The 13,349-nt window shown below is 45.4% G+C and overlaps 1 long non-coding RNA gene across 3 annotated transcripts; it reads right to left on the bottom strand.

Moving 5' to 3' along the window:
• Positions 1 to 4,150: 4,150 nt before the first annotated feature.
• Positions 4,151 to 7,923, bottom strand: LOC120976168 (uncharacterized). 3 transcript variants are annotated; one of them, XR_012205419.1, is made up of 4 exons: positions 6,273 to 7,923; positions 6,081 to 6,164; positions 5,893 to 5,972; positions 4,151 to 4,426 (listed from the first exon to the last, which is right to left on the bottom strand). It is a non-coding gene; the product is annotated as an uncharacterized lncRNA (long non-coding RNA). The 3 variants fall into 3 exon arrangements; XR_012205418.1 differs by having other exon boundaries at positions 6,081 to 6,134; positions 6,225 to 7,128; XR_012205417.1 differs by having other exon boundaries at positions 6,081 to 6,134; positions 6,273 to 7,119.
• Between the last annotated feature and the right edge of the window lie 5,426 nt (positions 7,924 to 13,349).

The following is a 13,349-nucleotide window of genomic DNA, read 5'->3' as shown; positions in this document are numbered from 1 at the left end:
GGACGAGTAGGAGTTAAGCTTGGGGATGCTGATACGTCTCCAACGTATCTATAATTTTTGATTGTTCCATGCTGTTTTATTATCAATCTTGGATGTTTTATAATCATTTTATAGTCATTTTGTATCAATTTTTGGTACTAACCTATTGACATAGTGCCAAGTGCCAGTTGTTGTTTTTTTCCTTGTTTTTTACATCGCATGAAATCAATATCAAACGGAGTCCAAATGCCACGAAACTCCATGATGAATTTTTATGGGCCATAAGGAAGGCCATGGGCCATGGTTGCACCTGGGGCGTGCCCCGAGGGGGGCACAACCCACCAGGGCGCGCCAGGAGGCCCAGGCGCGCCCTAGTGGGTTGTGCCCACCTCGCGTGCCCCCCGGACCGCCTCTTTGCTCTACAAATACCACAATATTACAGAAACCCTAGAACAAGCGTCGAAATATTCATCCAGCCGCCGCAGAGTCCAGAACCACCAGATCCAATCTAGACACCATCACGGAGGGGTTCACCACTTCCATTGGTGCATCTCTGATGATGCATGAGTAGTTCTTTGTAGACCTTCGGGTCCGTAGTTAGTAGCTAGATGGCTTTCTCTCTCTCTCTCTCTCTCTCTCTCTCTCTCTCTCTCTCTCTCTCTCTCTCTCTCTCTCTCTCTCTCTCTCGCTGAATTCTCAATACAATGGTCTCTTGGAGATCCATATGATGTAACTCTTTTGCGATGTGTTTGTTGGGATCTGATGAACTTTGAGTTTATGATCATTCATATCTTTTTACATCCATGAAAGTTATTTGAGTTTCTTTGATCTCTTATATGCATGATCTCATGTAGCCTCATATTTCTTCTCCGATATTTGGGTTTTGTCTAGCCAACTTGATCTATTTGTCTTGCAATGCAAAGAGGTGCCCGGTAATGGGTTCGATCTTACGGTGCTCGATCCCTGTGACACAAGGGGAAACGACACGTATGTATCGTTGCTACTAAGGATAAAAAGGCGAGATCTATATCTATCGCCATATAGATAAACGGATCTTGTCTACAGCATGTCATCATTCTGATTGCATTACTCCGTTTTTCCATGAACTTAATACACTAGATGCATGCTGGATAGCGGTTGATGTGTGGAGTAATAGTAGTAGATGCAGACAGGAGTCGATCTACTAATCTTGGACGTGATGCCTATGTAATGATCATTGCCTGGATATCGTCATGAGTACTTGAGGTTCTATCAATTGCCCAACAGTAATTTGTTTACCCACCGTTTGCTATTTTTCTCGAGAGAAGCCACTAGTGAAACCTATGGCCCCGGGGTCTTTCTTCTCAAATATTTGCCTTGCGATCTACTTTTCCTTTGCGTTTTTATTCAGATCTATTAAAACTTGAAATTAAAAAATACCTTGCTGCGTTTTATCTTTATTTATTTTATTTGGCGTTCGATCTATCAATCTATTACAATTTATCCCACGTCCACTTGCCTATCTTGAGGCGCCGTACCCCGGAAGGGATTGACAACCCCTTTAACTCGTCGGCTTGCGAGGTGTTGTTATTTGTGTGCAGGTGTTATTTACGTTGTGTTGCTTGGTTCTCCTACTGGTTCGATACCTTGGTTTCATAACAGATGGAAATACTCTACCGTCGCTGTGCTACATCATCCCTCCCCCTCCGGGGAAATACCGACGTAGTTCCAGCTGCCATCACATGATATGGCCATCATCATCTCGTGCTTTTGATCTCCATCTCCAAAGCATCGTCATGATCTCCATTGTCATTGGCTTGACACCTTGATCTCCATCGTTCCGTTGTGGTTGTCTCGCCAACTATTGCTTCTACAACTATTGCTAACTCATAGCGATAAAGTAAAGCAATTACAAGGCGTATGAATTTCATACAATAAAGAGACAACCATAAGGGTCCTGCTAGTTGCCAGATAAATTACAAAACATGATCATGTTATACAATAACATATATCACACCATGTCTTGAACATATCACATCACAACATACCCTGCAAAAACAAGTTAGACGTCCTCTACTTTGTTGTTGCAAGTTTTACGTGGCTGCTATGGGTTTCTAGCAAGAACCGCTCTTACCTACACATAAAACCACAGCGGTGTTTCATCAATTTTGTTGTTTTAACCTTCTTCAAGGACCGGCCGCAGTCAAATTCGATTCAACTAAATTAGGAGAAACTGACACCCGCCAGCCACCTTTATGCAAAACTAGTTGCATGTCAGTCGGTGGAACCGGTCTCATGTGCGTGGACATGTAAGGTTGGTCCGGGCTACTTCATCCCACAATATCGCCGAATCAAAATAAGACATTGGAGGCAAGCAGTATGACTATCACCACCCACAACTCTTTGTGTTCTACTCGTACATATCATCTACGTGTAGACCTGGTTGTGATACCACTGTTGGGAATCATTGCACGGAAAAACAAAAAAATTCTACGCACACGCAATGATCTATCCACGGAGATCCATAGCAACGAGGGGGAGAGTGTGTCTACGTATCCTCGTAGACCGTAAGCGGAAGCGTTTCACAACACGGTTGATGTAGTCGAACTTCTTCTCACGTCAACCGATCAAGTACCGAACGCACGGCACCTCCGCGTTTTGCACACGTTCAGCTCGGTGACGTCCCTCGCCTTCTTGATCCAGCAAATCGTCGAGGTAGTAGATGAGTTCCGTCAGCACGACGGCATGGTGACGGTGATGGTGAAGTGATCTCCGCAGGGCTTCGCCTAAGCACTACGAAAATATGACCGGGGGTGTAAACTGTGGGGGGCGCACATGGCTAACAATTGATCTGGTATGTGCTAGGCGCCCCCCTTCCCAGATATATATATAGGTGGGAGGGGCAGGGGAGAGGCTATGAGGCACCCCAAGTAGGACTGAATCCTACTTGGGCTCCTCCCAAGCCGCGCGCCCCTCCCATATTTATCGGAGGGGGAAGGAAAGAGGGGGGAGGGGGAAGGAAGGGGGAATCATGTTCCCTTTCTTTCCTTTCCTCCTTCCCCATTCCTTCTCCACCTTGGCTGGCCCACATGGGGGGCACACTAGCCCCTTGTGGTTGGTGTGTTTCCCCTCTCGGCCCATAATGCCCATATCTTTTGTCAGGGGTTCCCGGAACCCCTTCCGGCGACCCGATAAGTACTCGGTACCCTCCGGAACACTTCCAGTGTCCGAATACCATCATACTATATATCAGTCTTTACCTCTCGACCATTTAGAGACTCCTCGGTATGTCTGTGATCTCATCCGGTACTCCGAATAACATTCGGTCACCAAATCACATAACTCATAATACTATATCGTCATCGAACGTTAAGCGTGCGGACCCTACGGGTTCGAGAACTATGTAGACATGACCGAGACACCTCTTCGGTCAATAACCAATAGCGGAACCTGGATGCTCATATTTGCTCCTACATATTCTATGAAGATCTTTATCGGGTTGAACCGTTATGACAACATACGTAATTCCCTTTGTCCATCATTATGTTACTTGCTCGAGATTGGATCGTCGGTATCTTCATACCTAGTTCAATATCGTTACCGGCAAGTCTCTTTACTCGTTCCATAATACAACACCTCGTGACTAACTCCTTAGTCGTTTGCTTGCAAGCTTATGATGTGTATTACCGAGAGGGCCAAGAGATACCTCTCCGATACTCGCAGTGACAAATCCTAATCTTGATCTATGCCAACACAACAGACACCTTCGGAGATACCTGTAAAGCATATTTATAATTACCCAGTTACGTTGTGAGGTTTGATAGTACACAAGGCATTCCTCCGGTATCCGGGAGTTGCGTAATCTCATAGTCGAAGGAATATGTATTTGCCATGAAGAAAGCAATAGCAATAAAGCTGAACGATCATTATGCTAACCTAACGGATGGGCCTTGTCCATCACATCATTCTACTAATGATGTGATCCCGTTATCAAATGACAACCCATGTCCATGGTTAGGAAACCTTAACCATCTTTGATCAACGAGCTTGTCTAGTAGAGGCCACTAGGGACACTATGTTTGTTTATGTATTCACACATGTATTAAGGTGTGGCACCCCGGCTCAGAGAAACCGGAACGCCCCGTATTCTAGCCCAGAGATCGAGGAGAAGTCTTCTGGAATACGGCACTGCTTAGCATAGAACAAACCAGCTTTCTATTATTACACGAATATGAATACAAGGTCTCCGATATTACAATGAATAAAATCGGCACGGCGACACTACGCCATCCTCAGTTGCTCTATGCAAGCAGCAGAACAACTCGAAGCAGCGGAATAACTCTAGCAGCGGAACAACGACGACGGTGGTGAACTCCACTCCGCAGGGACTCTGGCTGGAACGCTTATCCTAGCTCGCAAACAAAGAATCCACGGCAAACAAGCATGTAATCCAGGCACGACCTGCAAGCTGGCATGACACGCCAGGTCAGTACATTGAATGTACTTGCAAGCTCACAATTAACCAGATGCATTCAAGACAAACAACAGCATGGCAATTACAGGTTAATCAGGGATTATCATGAGATCATCAGGATAACATGGCATGAACAATATGAACATAATATCGCTAGGACAATATATGATCATGGCATGAACATATAAAGCTGATGATACTAGCATGCAACATGATGACACTACATGCACCATTTATTCTGCTCGGGTTACTACGTAACCATCACATGCATCACTTACCAACCTCGGACATCACACAATCATCTCAGGATCAAATCAAGCTTGGTATAAACAATACCGTAGTAATCATTAAATGACCACAAGGAGCTTGATCTTTACCCATGATTCTCGCACAACATCACGAATATCCAACAACTCGGTATCCTCGATACCACGGTGATCATTCCGGCGATCACAACCATGACCAACACTTGGTCTCAAACGGTGATCTTTCCGGTGATCACAACCAACTTATCTCATCGTCGAACCGGGGTTGTCATTAATCAAGTTATTATTAATACTGTTGACTCACGGTGGGACCGACACGAGCTGGGCCCTTATCCGCGGGCACGACTATCGATAGATTTAATATACACTCTGCAGAGGTTAGTACACTGTACCCACACCACGGAACCCATGGCCTCGTACTCCCATTCGGGTGGACCAACGGCGTTCTGACAAAACCGATCTACTGCCATGACACTCTCCCGGCCACTCCGACTCACTCCCCATTGGGCTAGTCCTGGGTGGCCCCGTGTCTACCAAAAACACAACGACCACCGTCGTGGCCAAACGTCCCTCACGGGGACCGGATCCATAAAAACAACAACGGGCACACAAGGTTATGTCCGCCTACCTGATCAGGGTAGCGCGCGCCCATAACCTTCCCTCGTTGGAGGCACCGGCGAGAGGCACGACAATAGACCCAGTTAGGACCGTCCCATACCGGTAAGCGTGGTTGCACTGGTCAGCATCGATTCAGCGGCACCATGACTCAGCCAACAGTTGTTCAAGTTCAATTTAATCCGGTTAACTTGAATGCAAATATGCTGAGCCATGATAAAATAACATGATGCAAATTACAATGCATGGACATGATATCAACATAATCATGACGGTATCACATACTATCCACCATATCAACAATGAATCATATCCACTGAGCACGACATACTGACTAGCATGAACATCACCAGTACATCAACATGTACTACTAGCAAGCACAAATATATGAAAGGAAATACTAGCAGGTAGAACATGATAACAGAGTACAAGACAACCTAGCACAAAAGTGAACATGCAAATCTAAACATCACCGGAACAACGATAACCATCTTTACAACAAGCAAACATTTAATAAAGATTCAAGTTGAAAACCATGGCTACTGCATGACTATCATGCAAGTGGGTATTGTGGCTTGCCTGGGGTGGAAGAAGTCACCGGGGAGAAGTGCGGTGAAGCCGCGGAAAGATTTGCCGGAAACAGTTCTCTCTCGGAGGGGCTGTTTACGCGCAAGGGCAAAAAGGTCATTTTCACAGTGTCAAACCATAGTGAAAATGAAACCAACAGAACGGGCTCGATGAAACGAAGAAATAGGCTTTGGAATCACCTCATTTGGAGTTACGGTTGAAAAGTTGTGAAGGTTGGAAGAACAGGGACTAATCTGTGAAAAACAATTATCACCAACGGGTCCCTGAGTGGATAAGGTAGAAACAGGTTTGCGAAAATACGCTTTCTGACTTGGAAAACGTACTTCCGGCCGAAGTAGAAATAGAATACGCTTTCAGAAGAGGAGACGTACTCTCGGAAATACGCTTCCACTTGCCACCTGGACCTGGGCCCTGGGCCACTGGCGCGTGGGTCCCAGGCGCAGGGCGAGGGGGCACGGGCGCTCGTCTCCTTCCTCCCGCGCCTGTGCCTCGCGTGAAGCAGAGCAGCGGCAGGGGAGGGAAGAGGCCAAGGGGCCGGCCGGCTCCGGCGATCCCCAGCCGTGGCGCGGCCACCGGCGGGACCGCAGCGGCCAGCCGCACCCATCCAGAGGAAAGGCGGCTGCCGGGGAGGCACGGGACGGAGGGGAGAGGCGGCGCCATGGGAGAGGCAGAGAGCTTCGGGTGACGGGGTTCTTCGGCGATGCGGCCGCTCCGGCGAGGGGGCAAGGGGGTGGGGCGGCTGAGTGGGACGAGGGGAGGTCGATGGACGTGGAGGAGAGGCGTGGGGAGGCCTGTGGTGGCCGGACCCAAGCCGAGGCCGAGGCGGCCATGGAGGGTGACGGCGAACAACGGCGAGATGCGGCGATTCCAGAGCGCAAATGAGGCGGGGGAGGGGGCTGTGAGCTGCGGAGGAGGTCGGGGGTCCCTTATATAGGCACGGGGAAGGCTCTGGAGCATCACAAACGAGCTTGAGCAGTGCTCTAATGGTCAGCTTAAGAGGAGGAGTTTAGAGGGTGGTTGCTGTAGAAAGTGACTCACTGGTCAGAAATGAAAATTTGGATGATGCACTCACATAGTTGTATCAATTGAGCTGAAAATGGTTATGGCCCAATGATTTGAAGATATTAAGATGCCCAAGGAGTTTCATGCCATTTGGATGAACCAAAATAGCACTTGCTTTGGAAAGATTTATTCTGACCAGAAACTTGGAGACATTCCACAGGGCAAATGGTCAAAGGGGTTGAGCCACAACTTGGAGGAGGGAAGATATAAGGGTACTAAAAGGTCTAGAAAAATTTACAGCCATAATGGAGCAAGATAAAATATACTTGCTTCACAAACTGAAATTTTGGGCAGAATCAAAGAATTGAAGATGAGCTCACATGGAGGCATTACATGAGCTCAACTTTGATGGAGGGCTATGATATGATGATATGAGGTATCATGCAAAATGGAAACTCATTTGGATATTCCTAGCTTGTACCTCCTTCACAAAGCTTCTTTCTGGACAGAAACTTTGGAAAATCATAATTAAATAATTACTAGGCAAATGAGGTTACATTTTGGCATGTGGCAGTGATATGGACATGAAAATATGTCCAAGGAGTTTGAGGTCAATTGGGCAAAGTAAAATGGCACTTGCTTCACAATGTGCCATTTAGGGCAGAATAGGAAATGAATTATTAGAGGATTATTTTTGAACATGGCAATGAAATGTTTTGCCATTTTGGAGCAAGATATGACCCAAACAATTTATGAGAATTATTTGGGAATTTTAGGAGTGAGGGAAATATAGGTTGCTTCACAACCTAGGGCAATTTGAGTTATTCCTTTAATAGAAAAGGAATATTCCAAAAAAAGAATATAGGGATTTGGGCTAGGATGAAAATGACAGGGTCCAGGGAAAGATTTGGGAATGACAAGCCACTCTGAAAACAAAGAAGAGGGCATCTTCTTAAGTTTCCAGACCACAAAGCCATGAAAAAGAAAAACTCAGGCAAAAACCTCGGAAAAACAAAAGAAAAAGAAAGGGCCAAAAATCAGGCTGTCACATAAGGTTTCCGATCAATTCAACTCTAGCATGAATAATGAACCTTTATCATGGATAAGGAAATATAAAATAACAACTTTATTATTGCCTCTAGGGCATATTTCCTTCACCACCCCCTAGGGCGCGCCCCCCGTAATTGTGGGCCCCTCAGGCACCCCCTTGACGTGAGACCAACGCCAAAAATTCATATAAATACCCAAACCCCCAGAAAGAACGCTAGATGAGAAGTTCCGCCGCCGCAAGCCTCTGTAGCCACGAAAAACCAATTGGGACCCCGTTCCGGCACCCTGCTGGAGGGGGAAATCATCACCGAAGGTCCTCTTCATCATCCCGGCGGCTACCATGATGAGGAGGGAGTAGTTCACCCTTGGGGCTGAGGGTATATACTAGTAGCTATATGTTTGATCTCTCTCTCTCTCTCTCTCGTGTTCTTGATTTGGCACGATCTTGATGTACCGTGAGCTTTGTCAATATGTTTGGATCTTATGGTGTTCTTCCCTCTCTATCTTCTTGTGATGAATTGAGTCTTGCTCTTTGAGGTTTTGTTATGTTGTATTGAATATTGGATTTGAGAACACTTGATGTATGTCTTGCATATAGATACCCGTGGTGACAATGGGGTATTATATTGATTCACTTGATACATGTTTTGGCACTCAACTCGTGGATTCCCGAGGTGACATTTGAAGGAAATATGCCCTAGAGGCAATAATAAAGTTGTTATTTTATATTTCCTTATTCATGATAAATGTTTATTATTCATGCTAGAATTGTATTCATCGGAAACTTAAATACACGTGTGAATACATAAACAAACACCGTGTCCCTAGTAAGCCTCTACTAGACTAGCTTGTTGATCAAAGATGGTTAAGGTTTCCTAAACATAGACATGTGTTGTCATTTCATAATGGGATCACATAATTAGGAGAATGATGTGATGGACAAGACCAATCTGTAAGCTTAGCATAATGATCATTCAGTTTTATTGCTATTGCTTTCTTAATGTCAAATACATATTCCTTCGACTATGAGATTATGCAACTCCCAGATACCGGAGGAATACCTTGTGTTCTATAAAACGCCACAACGTAATTGGGCGATCATAAAGATGCTCTACAGGTATCTCTGAAGGTGTTCGTTGAGTTGGCATAGATCGAGATTAGGATTTGTCACTCCGAGTTTCGAAGAGGTATCTCTGGGCCCTCTCGGTAATACACATCATAAGCTTGCAAGCAAATGACTAAGGAGTTAGTCCCGAGGTGATGTATTATAGAACGAGTAAAGAGACTTGCCGTAACGAGATTGAACTAGGTATGAAAATACCGACGATTGAATCTCACGCAAGTAACATACCGATGGACAAAGGGAATTACGTATGTTGTCATAATGGTTTGACCGATAAAGATCTTCGTAGAATATGTAGGAGCCAATATGGGCATCCAGGTTCCGCTATTGGTTATTGACCGGAAAGGTGTCTCGGTCATATCTACATAGTTCTTGAACCCGTAGGGTCCGCACGCTTAACATTCATTGACGATATAGTGTTATATGAGTTATATGTTTTGGTGACTGAATGTTGTTTGGAGTCCCAGGTGAGATCACGGACATGACAAGGAGTCTCGAAATGGTCGAGAGGTAAAGATTGATATATAGGAAGATGGTATTCAGACACCGGAAGTGTTTCAGAGTGTACCGGGTAGTCATCGGAGCACCGGAGGGGGTACCGGACACCTCGGGGAGGATGATGGGCCTGTTGGCCTTTAGAGGGGAGCACACTAGCCCATAGGGGGCTGGCGCGCCCCCCCTTGGCAGGCAACCAATGGGGAAAGGAAAGGGGGGATTCGGCCTCCCCCTTCCTTCCCTCTCCCCCTTTCTCTTTCCCCCTCCGACAAATAAGGAAGGGGGCGCGGCCAAGGAAAGACCCCAAGTAGGATTCGGCCTACTTGGGGCGCCTCCTGGCAGCCTCCTCTCTCCCTCCACCTATATATATATGTGGGAGGGGGCGCCTAGCACACCCTAGACAATTGCCTAGCCGTGTGCGGCGCCCCCCCTCCACCGTTTACACCCCCGATCATATTTTCATAGTGCTTAGGCAAAGCCCTACGAAGATCACTTCACCATCACCATCACCACGCCGTCGTGCTGCCGGAACTCATCTACTACCTCACCGTCTTGCTGGATCATGAAGGTGGAGGACGTCGCCGAGTTGAACGTGTGCAGAACGCGGAGGTGCCGTGCGTTCAGTACTAGATCGATTGGAGCACGAAGAAAGTTCGACTACATCTACCGCATTGTGAAACGTTTGCGCTTAGGGTCTACGAGGGTACATAGACATACTCCCCCCTCATTTCTATGCATCTCCATGGATAGATCATTGCGTGTGCGTAGATTTTTTTTCTTTTCCATGCAACGTTACCCAACTGTGGCATCATGACCTAGGTCTATGCATAGATTATATGCACGAGTAGAACACAAAGAGTTGTGGGTGGTGATAGTCATACTGCTTACCAACAACGTCTTATTTTGATTCGGTGGTATTGTGGGATGAAGCGGCCCGGACCAACCTTACATGTCCACGCACATGAGACCGGTTCCACCGACTGACATGCAACTAGTTTTACATAAAGGTGGCTGGCGGGTGTGTGTTTCTCCTACTTTAGTTGAATCAAATTTGACTTCGTCTGGTCCTTGAAGAAGGTTAAAACAGCAAACTTGATGAATCACCGTTGTGGTTTTTGCGTAGGTAAGAACGGTTCTTGCTAGAAGCCTGTAACAGCCACATAAAACTTGCAACAACAAAGTAGAGGACGTCTAACTTGTTTTTGCAGGGTATGTTGTGATGTGATATGGTCAAGATATGATGTGATATACGTTATTGTATGAGATGATCATGTTTTGTAAGTTATCGGCAACCAGCGAGAGCCTTATTGTTGTCTCTTTATTGTATGAAATGCAAACGCCATGTAATTGCTTTACTTTATCGCTATGCGTTAGCAATAGTTGTAGAAGCAATAGTTGGCGAGACATGGAGATCAAGGTGTTGAGCCGGTGACAACAGAGATCATGACGATGCTTTGAAGATGGAGATCAAAAGCACGAGATGATGATGGCCATATCATGTCACTTATTTTGATTGCATGTGATGTTTATCTTTTATGCATCTTATTTTGCTTAGTACGGCGGTAGCATTATAAGATGATCCCTTCACTAAATTTCAAGGTAAAAGTGTTCTCCCTGAGTATGCACCGTTGCTATAGTTCATCATTTCGAGACACCACGTGATGATCGGGTGTGATAGACTCTACGTTCACATACAACGGGTGTAAGACAGTTTTGCACATGCAGAATACTTGGGTTAAACTTTACAAGCCTCGCATTTACACACATGGTCTCGGAACACTGGAGACCGAAAGGTCGAACTTGAGTCATATAGTAGATATGATCAACATAGAGATGTTCACCATTGATGACTACCCAATCTCACGTGATGATCGGACATGGGTTAGTTGATATGGATCATGTATCACTTAGATAACTTGAGGGATGTTTATTTAAGTGGGAGTTCTTAAGTAATTTGATTAATTGAACTTAATTTATTATGAACTTAGTCCTGATAGTATTTGCATATCTATGTTATAGATCAATGGCCCGTGCTACCGTTCCCCTGAATTTTAATGCGTTCCTAGAGAAAGCTAACTTGAAAGATGATGGTAGCAACTACAAGGAGTGGGTCCGTAACTTGAGGATTATCCTCATTGCTGCACATAAGGATTATGTCCTTGATGCACCGCTAGGTGAAAGTCCTGCTGCAGGAGCAAAGGATGATGTTTTGAACGTCTGGCAAACTCGATCTAATCACTACTCGATAGTTCAGTGTGCCATGCTTTACGGCTTACAACCGGGACTTTAAAGACATTTTGAACGTCATGGAGCATATGAGATTTTCCTAGAGTTAAAGTTAATATTTCAAGCAAATGCCCGGCTTGAGATATATGAAGTCTCCAACAAGTTCTATAGCTGCAAGATGGAGGAGAACAGTTCCATCAGTGAACACATACTCAAAATGTGCGGGTACTATAATCACTTGACTCAGCTGGAAGTTGATCTTCCAGTTGATTGTGTCATTGACATAGTTCTTCAATCACTGCCACCAAGCTACAAAGGCTTCGTGATGAACTATAATATGCAAGGGATGAACAAAACAATTCCCGAGCTCTTCGCAATGCTTAAGGCTGCGAAGGTAGAAATCAAGAAGGAGCATCAAGTGTTGATGGTTAACAAGACCACTAGTTTCAAGAAAAAGGGCAAGGGAAAGAAAGGGAACTTCAAAAAGAATGGCAAGCAAGTTGCCACTCCCAGGAAGAAGCCCAAAGCTGGACCCAAACCTGAAACTGAGTGCTTTTACTGCAAATGGACTGGTCACTAGAAGCGGATAAGAAGGATGGCAAAGTGAACAAAGTTATATTTTATATACATGTTATTGATGTGTACCTTACTAATGCTCATAGTAGCGCCTGGGTATTTGATACTGGTTCGGTTGCTCATATTTGTAACTCGAAATAGGAGCTCGGATTAAATGAAGATTGGCTAAGGACGAGGTGACGATGCATGTTGATACGTCTCCAACGTATCTATAATTTATGAAGTATTCATGCTGTTATATTATCATTCTTGGATGTTTTACAATCATTTTATAGCAACTTTATATCATTTTTTGGGACTAACCTATTGATCCAATGCCTAGTGCCAGTTGGTTTTTTTGCTTTTTTTTACATCGCAGGAATCAATATCAAACGGACTCCAAACACCGCGAAACTTTTTGTGAATTTTTTATGGACCAGAAGACATCCAGTGGGCCAGAGAAGCACCTGGGGGTGCCCCGAGGGGGGCACAACCCACCAGGGCGCACCTGGGGGCCCAGGTAGGTTGTGCCCACCTCGATGGCATCCCGCACCCCCTCTATGCCCTATAAATTCCCAAATATTCCAAAAACCCTCGGGGAGACCCTAGATCAGAAGTTCCGCCGCCGCAAGCCTTTGTAGTCCACGAAAAACCAATCTAGAGCCGTTCCGGCACCCTGGCAGAGAGGGAAATCTTCACCGGTGGCCATCTTCATCATCCCGGCAGCCACCATGATGAGAAGGGAGTAGTCCACCCTCGGGGCTGAGGGTTTGTACCAGTAGCTATGTGTTTAATCTCTCTCTCTCTCTCGTATTCTTTAGATGTCAAGATCTTGATGTATCGCGGGCTTTGTTAATATAGTCGGATCATATGGTGTTTTCCCCTCTCTATCTTGTGATGAATTGATTTTTCCCTTTGAGATTTTGTTCTATCGGATTGAATACTTTTATGGATTTGAGAGCACTTGATATATGTCTTGCATATGAATACTCGTGGT

Source organism: Aegilops tauschii, chromosome 3 (assembly GCF_002575655.3).
Source record: "Aegilops tauschii subsp. strangulata cultivar AL8/78 chromosome 3, Aet v6.0, whole genome shotgun sequence".
Taxonomy (NCBI): domain Eukaryota; kingdom Viridiplantae; phylum Streptophyta; class Magnoliopsida; order Poales; family Poaceae; genus Aegilops; species Aegilops tauschii.
Note: the sequence above shows the minus strand (reverse complement) of the source record. Positions and strands in the feature narration are given on the sequence as shown.